At 41.6% G+C, this 14,293-nt stretch overlaps 1 long non-coding RNA gene across 1 annotated transcript; it reads right to left on the minus strand.

The window, feature by feature from the left end:
- Nucleotides 1–814: 814 nt before the first annotated feature.
- On the minus strand, nt 815–1,495 carry LOC133914265 (uncharacterized). The gene is made up of 2 exons (XR_009909219.1): nt 1,346–1,495; nt 815–1,260 (listed from the first exon to the last, which is right to left on the minus strand). It is a non-coding gene; the product is annotated as an uncharacterized LOC133914265 (long non-coding RNA).
- Between the last annotated feature and the right edge of the window lie 12,798 nt (nt 1,496–14,293).

A 14,293-nucleotide genomic window follows, 5' to 3' on the forward strand; every position in this document is an offset into this window, starting at 1 on the left:
TCTCGTTTGGCTGCTGCTGGTGCTCGTACAAAGCAAGCGTAGCAAGATCCTCCGACCTCTGCCTCTGCTAATCATCCCTATTCCATCAACCATGAAGCATCATCACCTTGGTACTCTGTACTACCAAATGAAATCAGACAGCTCTCACAAAATGTCAAATTGATGTATTTAATGGTTGATCGATGTAATGAATGAATGTCAACTGTTCTAGTGAAATTTTGTGTACTTAGTATGCATAGATGCTGAATTGGTATACTTTTGAATGATTGATATGTGAACTGGTGTATTGAGTAGGTTTCTGAATTTTTAGACAATTTGTGACCCAAATTGAGCAATTTCATGTTATCAAGTATTTTTCCTGCATATAGAATAATACAAAGACTAAAAAATTGGATTTACCAACTTTGGACATTGCATTATTTAATGGTGAATTTAACAAGATTAAGCACATTTAAACATTACAGAAATTAATTTGCAATTTTCATGAGCACCAATATTTTTATACTGTAGTAAGTAGTTTCACAATTTTTGGACAAGAGATGAATTAAATATTAGTTATTGGATGCAGCATATTAACTCAATTACAAAAATTATATTAACTATTTCATTAATCTCTACTACTTAAAAAATACATAATAATTCACACACCTTTCTATTCCTGCTTCCACGTCCTTCTCTCCCTACATTCTACCCTCGCTCACGGCTACGCTTCCAGCCACAGGCCATGAGCCCACAGGGCACTAGGAGTGTTAACTCTTATTGCAATGTATGACATTCAACTAGTATATTAAAATTTTAAATGTACATCATGAAATAACAGAACCAACGAAGGTGGTTTCACTATTTTTTTAGATCTATTAAGGCTTCTGTGAAATTTTACAGGAGTCAGCCATTTTCTATTAAACAAATAACCTATTTCGCGTGTCATCTGGATTAACTAACAGTAAAAGCTATGAACCTTCTTTCACCCGAGAGCAGCTAGCCATAGCCATGGCAGGTAGGACCGGAGCCCATGCTGACCAGGTCAGCTCGGTCTTGCAGAGCTTGCACAGGAGAGAAATGGTGGCGGCACTATGGGGGCTCGCCGGCGACGCACGACGGCGAGAGGCAAAATGGGACCAAGACCACGACTTCCAGATCTCCACTGTGAACCTATCAGCAGCAGCCTACACCGGAGGGCCCAGTCGACGGTGAGGCATCCATGGCGGCGGCGGTCAGCGGCCGGAAATGGCGATGACGACATGGCCCGGCCCGGCCCGGCTGGGGAACAGGAAGAAAAAGGAAGTATTAGGCGCGCCAAAGAGAGGAGAAAAACATGAGAGAGGAGGTCTGGCTAATAGCTCACCGGAGGGGCAGGTTTCATGGTGAAATCGAGCTATGCCCGTGACCGGAGGCGGAGAAGGGCCTCGGGTCCGCGCACGCGAAGGGAAATGGTCGGCCCATGCGATTAGAGGAGTTTCCTGCGCTCCTCTATGGCGGATCTGGGCAGAGGTTTGGGCTGTGGCTGCTGCTCGGCCGAGGCTAATGGGAGAGAAAACAGGAGGCCGGGTGCGAGCGGATAAGGCAGGGGGCGAGAGAATAAGGCCGTGTTTGTTTGAGCTTCTGCTTTTGAGTTTCTCTGAAAAGTAGTGCTTTTGGTTTTTTTGAAAAGCTGTTTTTGGAAATAGGTTCTTGGTTTTTACAATAAATTTTTAGCTTCTCAGCATATAGCTTCTCAGAGAAGCACATCTCAGCGAGCTTCTCAGCTTTAGTTCATTTTCCTCAGAAACAGACTTCTGACTTCTCCAGAAGTCACTTCTCCAGAACCTCGTTTGTTCTGGCTTCTGACTTCTGGCTTCTGCCAGTAGCAGAAGCAGTTTTAGAAGCAGTAAACAAACACAGCCTAAGGTCGGGAGCTGTGGTTTCTTGACGGTGTCGACGAGCTTCGGCGTCAATAGGTGTGAGCAGCAGGGAGGGGTGCGAACGGTCTCAGACGGCGTTAGACAGGGGGCAGAGTTCCATTGCCGCGTGTCCAAGCTGCTCTACGCGCTCAGCCTGAAGGTAGACGATAACAGGTTCTCCCATATGCACAGTACCCGTCAATATTCCAATTTTCTCCTCCCCTATTTCTCCATTCAAACGAAGTCCTTGCTGAGATCTGAAAATCCTAGGCAAAATTATGTGCGTGCTCCATAAATCATATGCAACCCATTTTACTTTGTTTGACCCAAAAAGCATGAGCCAATTTTTAATTAAAATTCCCCAAATTAGGCTACTTTTATAAATTCTAGAAATTTTTTAAGGCCTCAAATAAATTCCCCAAAATGGAAAATTCCCTAATATTTCTATAATATGATGTAATAATTTATAAAATTATTTCTAACCCTAGGTATATGGTGAAAAATGTGAGTTTCTTTATTATTAGTATTTTTAACATTTCATGTGGCTTTCTCTTTTTAATTCAATTTGAATTCAAACCAATTCAAATTTGCATAAATTCACGCTCACGAATGGTTATGAATTCCATGCTAATATGAAAATACACAAATTGGGATGTCACAATGAGGGATAGGGCATAACCAATGGCAAGGAGGTGGCTTGGAGGGTACAGGCAAGGACGCAGTTGGCGGCTAAGGCCACAGGCGAGGATGAGACATGGTTGGCCTCGATTAGGTCATGGCGGCGACGAGCGTAGGCCAAGAGGTGGACGATAGCGACAATAGTGAGGCAACAGCTGTCAACAAGGGCGTACGACTCGATTGCTTGGTTTTGCGAACCACCAATTCAGGTTTGGCTAGCTAGACCACACTCGACTATGTCCATATGCTGACATCAAGTGAAATAGCATACCAAAGAGGATGTGTCAGGACTAGACCAAGCAAATAGTCTAATGACCTTTGATGTGTAGAGCATACATAGTGATGTCATAGATGAATAACATAGCAATATCCTTTATTAAAAGATAATGTTTTTATAAGTGGTACCTTAGAGAGTCAAAACAAAATAAAACTACACCACAAACTCAAATAAGTCTTCAATTGCTTCAAGGCAATCCCCACAGGCAATAAACGAAGAAACACATCTTATAATACACCATCTTCATTATACTCCTAAAAGTCTTCACCAACTGAGCACAGTTTAGGTATAACAAGTGTGAGCAAATGCTGTACTTCGCAAGTTGTAGAAAACTATGCATATGAAGGCTTATCTCAATAATAAGACTTAACATGATTTATTTAGACTTAACATGATGTATTTGCAGAAAACACAATTTATTTGTAAATAATAGTTAAAAGTGAGTAATTAATTAATTGAACATAATACTAACAAAGATCAAGATTCCTACCATTTTAACTTAACCACAGGTTCCAACCACCTGTCTAAATCTAAAGGTTCCAACCACCTTTCCATAACCAAAGGTTCCAACCATCTTTCTCAACTAGGGTCCTAACCACCCTAAGCATAGTTCTCACCACTATGGTTACCCATCCAGTTACCATTATGTTCTAATTATATGTAGCATTCCTCACTGCTCTTGACTGTAAGTATGGTTGATTAATCAGTTTTACACTCTGTAGTGGTTGTATATTTTACCCACAAGTTGTGTTTTTTATTTTACCCATCTCGATCAAGCATTTACACACTTTCTATGGTGTATGACTGGGAATACACTACAAGGCTGTTACAAAGAATCTTCCATCATGTGTCTACCCGCTAAAGTTTTACCATATTGGGAATACACCCTCTACTCTAGAAGCCCCATCTTGCACCATATAACTCTGGAAAGTACACCCTTTCATCCATATATCGCCATATAGCCTACACTATTCTAGGAGGATTGCTAATTAATAAGTCAGACCGTGGCCATAACTTGGCTTGTGATTGTATTGTAAAGCTCAATCCAATCACACTATGAATGAGTCCTTAATTGATTTGGGTAAGATTACCGCCAACCAATATCTTGTGCAACATGCATCGGTCTCCACCAGCCACTTGCTAAAATTGTAAGTTTCATATTGCTAACAAAATTAACCTCAAGTTTTACTATTTTTGCATAAGACCATTATCACATGTAGTTGAATAGTTATTCACACAATTATTCCAAAGCAAGGCAAATCAATATCTACCCAACAATTATTCCAACCAAACACATGGCGACAAGGAATATCAAGAACATATAGAGTAAAGCCTTAATATAGGATTCTCGATAATTTATTAGCAATACATGTTTATAAACAAAAGCATTTTGAAAAGTAGGTACAAAATGATCCATGATAGCTTATCTTCTTGTTGCTTAGTTGGTTCTTTAAACTCTTGATCATGAAGTCTTTGATCTAAAGAAAAACCTATTTATGATGTCAGCGTGACATCAGTAGGATTAAATCTATCTAGACTGGGCAGCTGGACCAAACCAGCAAGCGGAAGGTCTCCGAAAGTCCTACATTAGCACCAAGCCATCCCCCAACCATATAAGCTTAATTAAATTTGGATCATCGGTTTAAGATCTAACGGTTGAGATGGCTTGGATTGAAGGTACATCCTATTTCTAATCTAGACCGTAGATGTGAGATCAGGTGGCTCAGAGCTTACCTAGCTCAGCTCCAGTGAACAAAACGGTGGCGACAACTTGGTGCACAGCCAGACTTCGGTCAGGGTCGTTCTACGGTGGTCTACTTGTTCCATTTAGTGGTGAAAGATGACGAGTGGATGACTGTGAACTTGATGAGCGAGGGTTTGGATGTCGAGGAGCCATGCAGAAGCTCGGCGATGTGCAAAGGCGACAGAGGAGGCTCGTAGAAGCTCGGTGACATGCAGAGGCAGTGAAAGTCTTTGGCTTGCGTCGAGGAGGTGCTCCGAGTGTCGATCTTGCATTGAGAAGTTGGGGAAAAGTTTTGGGGTTCCTTCGGGAGGGTCTAGGTCTGTCCTTTTATAGCCAAGGTGGAGTAGGGATCAAGCTAAAGTTCGGGTAGATCTTGGCAGTGGCAGAGTCCAATTTTGAGTCGATTAGCTTGTTTGAATGAGCATCGGTTGGAGATAGAGCTCAAATTTGGTTATGGGAATCATACCGAACCTGTTGGCAAGCTTAGATGCCTTCGAGGTCTTATCCAAGATGAATTTGGGCATGAGCATGTCCTTGCTGGCTCAGACTCGAGGTGGAGAGGAGTCTGTTGTGAGGAGGAAGAAGACCAACTTGCAGGTCTAGGGCGGCAGTGAGAGAAAGGAAGGGAGGCTGGCGGAGGGTGAGCACGAGTATTGGGCTACATCCCAGTGAAGTGGGAGTTTTTTTTTATATTTTTTTGATTAAAAATTTAAATAAATAGATTCCTCGTGAAAAAAATTGTAAAACTAGGCGCATGCAACCCCCTGAGAGGGCTGCAACCCTCTGAGAGGGCGGTTAGGCCTGCTAACCGCCCCCGGGAGGGCGGTGCCCGCCCGAGCCCGCACCTTATCACCCCCTGAGAGGCTGGGTACGGCTCCTTGCCACCCTCTCAGGGGGCGGTAAGGGGGGTTGTCCGCCTGCGCCCGCCAGCCTCCACCCTTCCTCCGTCCTCTATAAAATGGTCTAAAAATAGCTAAAATTCATATTTTATTCAAAAAAAAGAAAAAGACTCTGAAGAGGGAGGAGAGGAGAGGAAGAGAGCCCGACAAAGCCCTGCTGCATTTGATCCGTGGATTTGAAGATCACTTTTTGGTAAGTTCCTCTATACTTTTATTGTTGTTAATTAGTGTAGTAGTAGTATATGACATAGGTTTTAGACATGTATGATATAGGGTTTAGAAAATACTATTTTTAGTAGAAAATTGTCAATTTTACTTAGGACACGGTAGGATAGCAGTGAAATATAGAATATTATTTGTACTATGTTAGTTTTGAATTTGTAGATTTTATAGAGTAATAATTGTAGGGTTGTACTGTGTGACATAGGAGCTAGCATTGTATGATAATAGGCGGACCTAGGATGTAGCGTTTAGAAAATGATAGTATACTGTGAATATTAATTTCGACATAGTAGAATAGCTATTAAATGTAGATTGTATAGAGTAATATTTGTAGGTAAGTTTGGGTAGGGCTATTATTGAAAACCTATTGTTATGTATGAATCGGTGTCAGTAAATTTTTTTCTCTGATACTGAGAAATATAGTTCGTCGGTCTTAACATTGGTTATATTTGCGGATATTTTCAGGGATGGCAGATAAATTAATTTTTCAGATATATTATGGTGAGGGTGAAATTAGGTACGGTCCTAACGGTGTAGATCTGTCTAGATTTCATCATGTCATGAAGGGTCTTAGTAAAGCTAATGAGAGGACTATTGTGGGTGTGTGCAAATGGCTCATGCGGTTTTTTCAACTGGATCCGCAGCAATATGAGCTGAAGCTGAAAGCTATCCTCAGCCGTGCTAGTCATGGATATTTTGGGGAGCTTGTTCCGATCGAAGCCATATCAACTTGGAGGCACTATATAGATATATCTTGTGAACGTGGTCCGCCTCTTGTTTTCTTAGCTGAGGCGTACCTGAAAGATCAAACAGAGGTGAACTCTGCGGAAGCAATAGCGTGACCAAGTGGAGCAATGGAAGATGAATCGGACCAGGTTAATGTCGGGACCAAGGCAGATGTTGGAGATATTCCAGAGATGCAACCGATGGGTGTAGCCGATGAAGGGTAGCATATCCCTAGCATCATTGAAGAGATGGAGTTGGAGGATCAAGAGTTGGAGGAAGGCCTTACCGATGGGGATTCATCTGACGAGGAGGGTAATGCTTCAGTGCCTGCAGAGTGGAGAGATCATGAATTTAAAAGCTGGTGGTTAGCAAGGCTGATCAGACACCGTGGCAGTACCATGAGAACGAGGTGTCTCAGGGTGCTATGTACCCTACAAAGAATGTAGTTATTAATGCAGTTAAATTTTGGTCGCTGTCTCTTTGGAGGCAGTTCAAGGTTCTTAAATCCAGTAAAAAGGAGTATGATATGAAGTGTTTGGTGCCTCAATGTCCTTGGCGGGTGCATACATTCAGAGTAAAACGGGTAGACTACTGGCAGTGCTCAATAGTTTAGGAACATAATTATCACATTGAGGAAATAGAGTTCGTCCATCGGAACCTATCATCTGTCTTTATTGCTAATTTTATGTACGGGGTGATTGTGGACAACCTAAGGTATGAGCCACGATCAATAATCCGTGCTGTTGAGCAAATGTTACAGTACACAATAAACTATGCGAAGGCATGAAGGGCGTAGATATGCATAATTAAAATTTTCGTAACATTTGTCTTACTGTGAATTATATTTAATATGGTTCACTTGCAGGTACACACGCAAAGGCTAGTCGGCTGGCAACCTCTGGACAGATTGCTTGGCCTCATACGTCTCAGCATGGGCCCAAGCGCTACAGGTTGTCGTGGAGGAGGCGCGTCCCTTCGACGAGTGGAGCTTCAACGACTACCTACAGTGGTACCTTCCACGTACACGCACACGGGTCACCTACACCCCTGAGGGTGTCTGGGCCCACATCGCGTCAACTACGGAGGCGTACCCGATCCATTAGGACGAGGACGTTGCATTAGCGATATGTACAAGTCAGTAGTTCATACTCAAGGAACAAAAATTGTACATTTAAATTGTTTTTCTCTTGTTCGTATCCGTAGGCCGATATCATTTACGATTTCCACAGGGATGCAGCTGGTACCATGGACTGCCTCAGGCAAGGGGTGCACCTCAGTGTGTCGGATGTCGCGGGCTTCGTAAAGCAGGTTTTCGACAAGACCACACGCGCCTTGAAGCTTACCTCATGTCGGTCCACCACAAATGTAACTGGAGCGCCTCTCAGGTCTAGTGGGGTCCACGCCGAGTCGTCCCAGAGGTCAGATGTGCACCATCGTTCATCAGTGTTGGCACCTACACGACCCCTTTTACCACGTCCTGCAGGCTCGGAGCAGATAGGTACGAATTTTTAATTCGCACGGCATTGAAATATATTCATTCTTACTGGTGCAATGATTATTAAACTTTTATTAGGTGCACCTACACAAGCCTCCACGCAACCTCGTAGGTACTGGGCGCCCCTTCATCCCCTTATATTCAGCAATTCAGCTAATATTGTGCACAAGTTATTTCGGTGATGAGGCTGGCCCGTCTTTAGCTGCCCCACGCACTATCCCACCAGCACCTTTCAAGCCATACTACGCCACACCCGTCTGGCCATCTTCTGCTGCACTGGCATACCATGCATGTACAATTGTGCATTTTTTACTACTACTTTCATTTCCACATTGTTCACATCTAATATAATTATTTGTTCATATGCTCCTCCAGCCAGTACATATAGACGCCAGCAGATCCTTCACAGTCCTCATACTCTAGTCAGGAGGATGAGGCTGGCCCGGACCCCGCGTACGACCTTTGTTCGGGACTTCTTCGGGTGCACACCTGACTACGACGTCCTCCAGCGGTCCTAGGTACCCAGTGCTCCACTTCGGGCACAACCCACACAGGATGAGGCCTCGACACCGGTGCTCCTTACTAAGGCTACTAGACAGGTCAGTCCACCCGACCCCCTCACCTACTCCAGGGGCCACGTGAGGGTCAACCAGCGGCATCGGGAGCACGATGGGGGGCACGGCCGACAGCAGCGGGGGAGACAGCAGTAAAATTTTACATTTGTTTTTGTAACTTACATATGCATATTGATTCGTGATGTACTCTTACGTATTCAGACGCGTGTAATCTTTATGGTCCACTTAGCATGTTGTAATTGCATTTCTTATTCCAATGTGATGGCATGCTAGTTGCATTTTTTAATCCAACATGACCACACGCTACATTCTATCGAAATCACCAATGTATATCTTACAAAGCTATTTATACATGAAGTGACAGCTCGCTTACTCTGTCGGGAGTGTAATTTTAATCATGAAGTGACCACACTATTGAACTTTAACCATGACATGACAACACATGCCTCCTTACGCAGGCTTTAGACAAGAAGTGATAACACCGGACAGCTTTTACCACACAAATCTCTGTCCATCATCAATGACACAACTTTCCCATTCTTTAAGATGGAATCCAATGCTCCTACCACTTTTTGAGCCCTTCCACTCCTTTCTTCAAGAGAGAATCCAATGCTCCTTCCTTCCCCCACCATAAATAGTCGAACCTCCATACGTTGATGCACCACTCATTTCTCAGATCTCTCAAGTGCAATGTATTCCTCAGTTCCACCAAGTCCACCAAAGAAGCATTGGGGGATTTTCATCCCTTAAGGTATCTAACCACCGATGTGCTTCTGTGGTGACCGTTGCAGGCTCCGCGAGTCGCATGACATCTCATACACCTATGGGCTACGCTTCTTCATGTGTGCTAACTACGAATATGACAAGTCTCAACATGGAACATATGAGTATCCACCGGTATAGCAACAAATATCAGCCACATCTTTGCCGATTTCGCACCCTATTTTACTAACCGCTCATCTTGTTCTATTTGCTCATTATTGACATGAACATGAGGTGGAGAAGGGAAGCTTACGCACGTCGGGAGTACGAGCAACAATAAGAGGAACTTCGCCTAAAGCGGGAGGAAGAAGAGCGCATGAGGAAGGAGGCGCACGACCATACCGTGGCTCAGGCTCGGGAGGCTGAGAGGCAAGGAAGTGGGAGAGAGCCCGTCGTGCTTAGGCGGTAGGTCCCGATGCCCTCCGAAAGGGAAAATATCCTAGATGCACTCAGTAGAGAGTATCTAATGTAACCTGACATACTTCCACTCCCTAAGGCATGTTATGATTAGGAGTGACGCACTAATAAGTAGGTCTTAGTGTGAACCGTACATGCCACATTCTTTTCCTTGTCGTACAGTCACATGTAATATTTTCCACCGTATGTTTAATATTATGTTTGTCGCTGTTCGCAACCTCATAGCCGCATAATATGCTGCGAGTGCTTCACATATACAATTTGTTCACAAATACTGATTTTTTATTCTCCAAAAATTACATAACCTACTCCAAATTCTCGCTTCCTCAGTATACCGTTTTCACTACTCTTCAACCTTTTTAATTCCAAATTTTGTAAATTCCCTATTTTAATCTTTGACAAAAAAAAACACAAAAATTTGCAATTTTCGGCAAAAAATATGCCATTACCACCCCCTCAGAGGGCGGCTAGGCTGCTAACCGCCCTCCCAAGCCTGGGGGTGGTTAGCAAGCCTAACCGTCCTTTCGGAGGACTGCAGCCCTATCAGGGGCTGCAGGTGTCTAGTTTTGCAATTTGTTTCATAAGAAATCTATTTATTTAAATTTTTAATAAAAAAATATAAAAATAAAAAAAATTTCGTGAAGTGGCGCATGGTTGGCTGTCTTCAACACAAGGGAAGGAAGGGAAGCCCAGGTGGAAAAAGAACTGGAGTACTCAAACAACAGCAGCCTAGAGGGAGAGAGAGGATGGGCTTGGCCCAAGGAAAAGGTTGGGTTTCGGCCAATAGGCTTTTTTATTTTCTTTTATTTATCCTTTTCCAATTTGTTTTCTGCTATCTAGTAAATCCAGAAAGGCAAATAAAATTCAAAAACACATCAAACCGATTCAAATAAATAAAAAATTCCAACAAACAAAAGAGAGCATGATGGACCTAATAAAATTGTTTCTAGCATATAATAATGTTTATGATGATTCTAAATTAAATTCTAAGAATTATTTAACTACTTTGTGTTATTGCATTATTATTTAATTAGTTTATGTGTTGTTAATTTAGGAATTTAAAACGGGCTGTTACAGCGTGTCCTTGAACCATGAAGGTGCACGCTGTTGGCTTGATTCTGGTAGCGCGGTCTCCTCCGTACTACTGTTAGGAAATCTAGAATTTTATAATTAAATATAGATTCGTCTTGAATTTTTAAAAAATTCGATTATATCTTTTAGAGATTTTTAGTACTATATATACGGGGTATCATCCCTCATTGTAAATAGAGATGAATAAAGAATAGACATAATTTCCCCTACATTGTGTCTCATTTTACAATTATTCTCCAGAGGGATTGCTAGATTACACCCAGTAGTAGTGGTTCCTTAATACGTTATCAGCATGAAGCTCTGCCAAAGATCAAGCTATCGGAATGGATTTGTACTGTATCGAGCGGGCAGGTCATGGCTTAGCCTATATGCCCTACGCGGCACGAATCTATTCATAAGAATTGAAAGGTACGATTGATTCAGTACATATTGTCGTTACTACTGTCTTTGCGTCTAAATAGATCTGAAATTGCATGAACATTAGTTTATATGCATAAACCATAGTGCATATCTATGAACAGTAGAGCATATATATGAACAGTACCATGTGATCTATGCATAGCAATGAACACGGCGTAGCTAAGTTGGTTGTAACACCTGATTTTTAGAATTTACAATTTTTTAATTTTTTTCAAGATTATTGAATAGTTTCACCAGTAAAATAGGTTTAAAACCTATTTTCTCAATCAATCAATCAATATAGGTTATTATTTTACGTGTATTGCATGCTGAGTTTTGTTAGGAGCCAGATAAACGCATTAGAGTTCTTTTTCTCTTCCTTTCTCTTCGGTGTTTCAAGTGAAAATGGTTTCAAAAATGTTTTTTTAAACTTAATAGTGAATAAATTAAGGATCTTAATGGTTGGAATTTAAAATTCTTGAATTCATCATCTATTCAATCATTAATCATATCTAATCCTTCTCTAGTTCAATTCAAATTTCTCTGCAAAAGTTTCTTTTCTAAACCCTAAATATACCTAAAGTGTCTTTGGACTCAATCTTGCTCAAGTCCAAACTTGTATCCAAGTCTTCTACAAGGCCCAACAAAAAGGATTCACAAAATCTGTAAATATTCGTGGAGTACTGGATATCCTCTTCTTTCCACGCGGTTTCAGAGTTCAAGACGGCCTCAAATGGAAATCTTAATAATACCAAAGTTGTAGGTCTGAATAGTGAAGATATCATCCTTTGAATAGAGAGTTGCGAAAAAGGAAACTGTAACTGACTCGAACTTGAACCCGAGTCATGTCCGGCTTGAACTCCACCTCAACCAGCCATAGTTAGCCCTATAAATAGGAGTTGCACGTCTAATTCTACCTCTATTCCACGCCCCTAAGCCCTAGATGCCACTGCTGCGCTGTCCGTGCGTTGTCGTCGCCGATCACTGCCGCTAGCCCTTTGTGCCGCCTCTCTGGAGTTGAGGACCATCGAGGTGAGCTCATCATTGCCTCTTTTCTCTCTTCCGTCGCTCGCTGGCACAAACCACTCTTTGGAGCGCTGTTTTGGCTGTCCTTCGGTGAGTCCCCTATCGTCTCGGATTTCCTCCGCCATCTCTACTCTGTGTCCGCCGCCCTTGGTCTACAATACTCTCCATGAGCTGAGTCCATCGCCCATTGATCCACAAGTCCAGAGATCCGGTCCACAAACCTCAGCCGTTAGATCCAAAAGCCACGGCCCAGATCTGAGTCTTTGACCACGTCAGCTCATGTGCCATGTCAGCCGCCACATCATCCGCCACGTCGACATTTTTGATGATGTATCAATCCGTGTTTCAAGGCACCTTAGTAGTCAAGCCCAGTCAACCCTCTAGTCAGCAATTCTTTTTCCTTTTATTTTATTTCCTTCGGTGATGACATCATTAATCCTCCTGCTGATGTCGTAATTCTCAATTTCCAATAAAAAACAATTTCAATAAATCCAGAAAATAGCAATTTTCTACTTTAGCCCTTGATCTTTTCTATTTTTAAATAAAAGCCCCCAACTTTTTATAGATTAGTCCCTTAGCTTTTCTATATTTACAAATAAGTCCCTATGTTTTTACAAAAAGACCCATAACCTTTTTGTTTTATTTCAATTTAGTCTTTTTATTTTTTAGATTAATCCCTAAAGTTGTTTTTTCCATAACTTTCTTGTTTAACTCCGATTTAAGTTATTGTTGCGCTCAATTTTTTCTAAAATCACGATCTATCCAACCATGCCAATTTCAAGCATCAATTATCATATATTTATAGTAGTTTTACCTCATTAATATTTAAGTCTCTTCAACATGAAGATATTATTTTGATTGGTAAATTTATGGTTGTCACAATGACGTATAAGTCCTAGCCAGATCTAAATGTCATTATACACAAACATGAGTTTATTATATTAAAATAATATATTAATTTTTTAGGTCACACTTGTTAATGTTTTAGTCAATCTTTTATATCATTTCATGTGAACCCTTTTCTATCATTTCATGTGGAACCTAAACCCTAGTTCCCTCATCTTTCTTCAAAAGAAGTCCAGTCAATTCTGTTCTCCTTGTCCAGCCTAATCAAAGATCCTAATCTATCGTTCTATTCCTTTATATTGAGCATTTTGGAGTTTATTCGATGTTGCTTTTGTTTGTCGATAGAATTCACGATTAGTCGATAATGCTTCGGACCTGTTCGAGGGATTTCAAAACCAAGGTTTCGTCAACACTGAGCAGCATTGGGTAAATGGCAAGTGTCCTTGATCATATTGAACCTATGTCTTAAATATTTTGTTTTACAAAATTACATGCAATGTCTATTAACTTGATAGGTAGTCAACTATATTAGGGTTTACCTACTTCTTTCTTTACATTCCTCGAAGCCTAAGGGGTAGTTGATACGAGTCTCTTGGGTAGATTTGTTCAGCTATGCTTTTGGGATGTTGAGAAGTGCCATATACATGTTTAATGGACTTATGCAATGGTGATAATGAACTTGATATAGTAACACATAATCCTAGGACTTGGGCAAGGAGTTGGTTTGATAATAGTGGTTCATGTGGTGGGCTTGTGGATATGTTCCAAGAAAAGGTGTTAGGTTTTGTTGGTTATTTCCTTCGTGGAGCGACAACCCAAGAAATACCGTACCAAATATGAGGCCGATATGTGTAAGGCTTAGCATATCAATTAGATACCTGGCTGGCATTCGTTGGAGTTCCAGGACCTAATTGATGGACCATGCTTCTTAGTGATTCTCCTGGCAGCACGCCACTAGCGTATGTGTTTCGCGAACACGACAACATGGAAATCATGACTCATGACTAAAAGTTGGACAACGTCTGTAGAGTATAAATCTGTTATAACAGCCGTGCCCATGGTTATGGGAGACTCGGATCCTCATGTAATTAGTTGGTCATGTTAATGGTTTGGCTATAGGTTGATGATACATGTGATGGTTGGATGGTTATGGTTTGTAAGGTGGTTAGCCGTGGTAATGTCTAGTTGTTGGGTTATATTTACTTAATAACTGCGTAACGCTTTTGAATTATATTACTATTTTTTTACTTGCACT

The sequence above is a fragment of the Phragmites australis genome, chromosome 4, assembly GCF_958298935.1.
Source record: "Phragmites australis chromosome 4, lpPhrAust1.1, whole genome shotgun sequence".
NCBI classification, from domain to species: Eukaryota; Viridiplantae; Streptophyta; class Magnoliopsida; order Poales; family Poaceae; genus Phragmites; species Phragmites australis.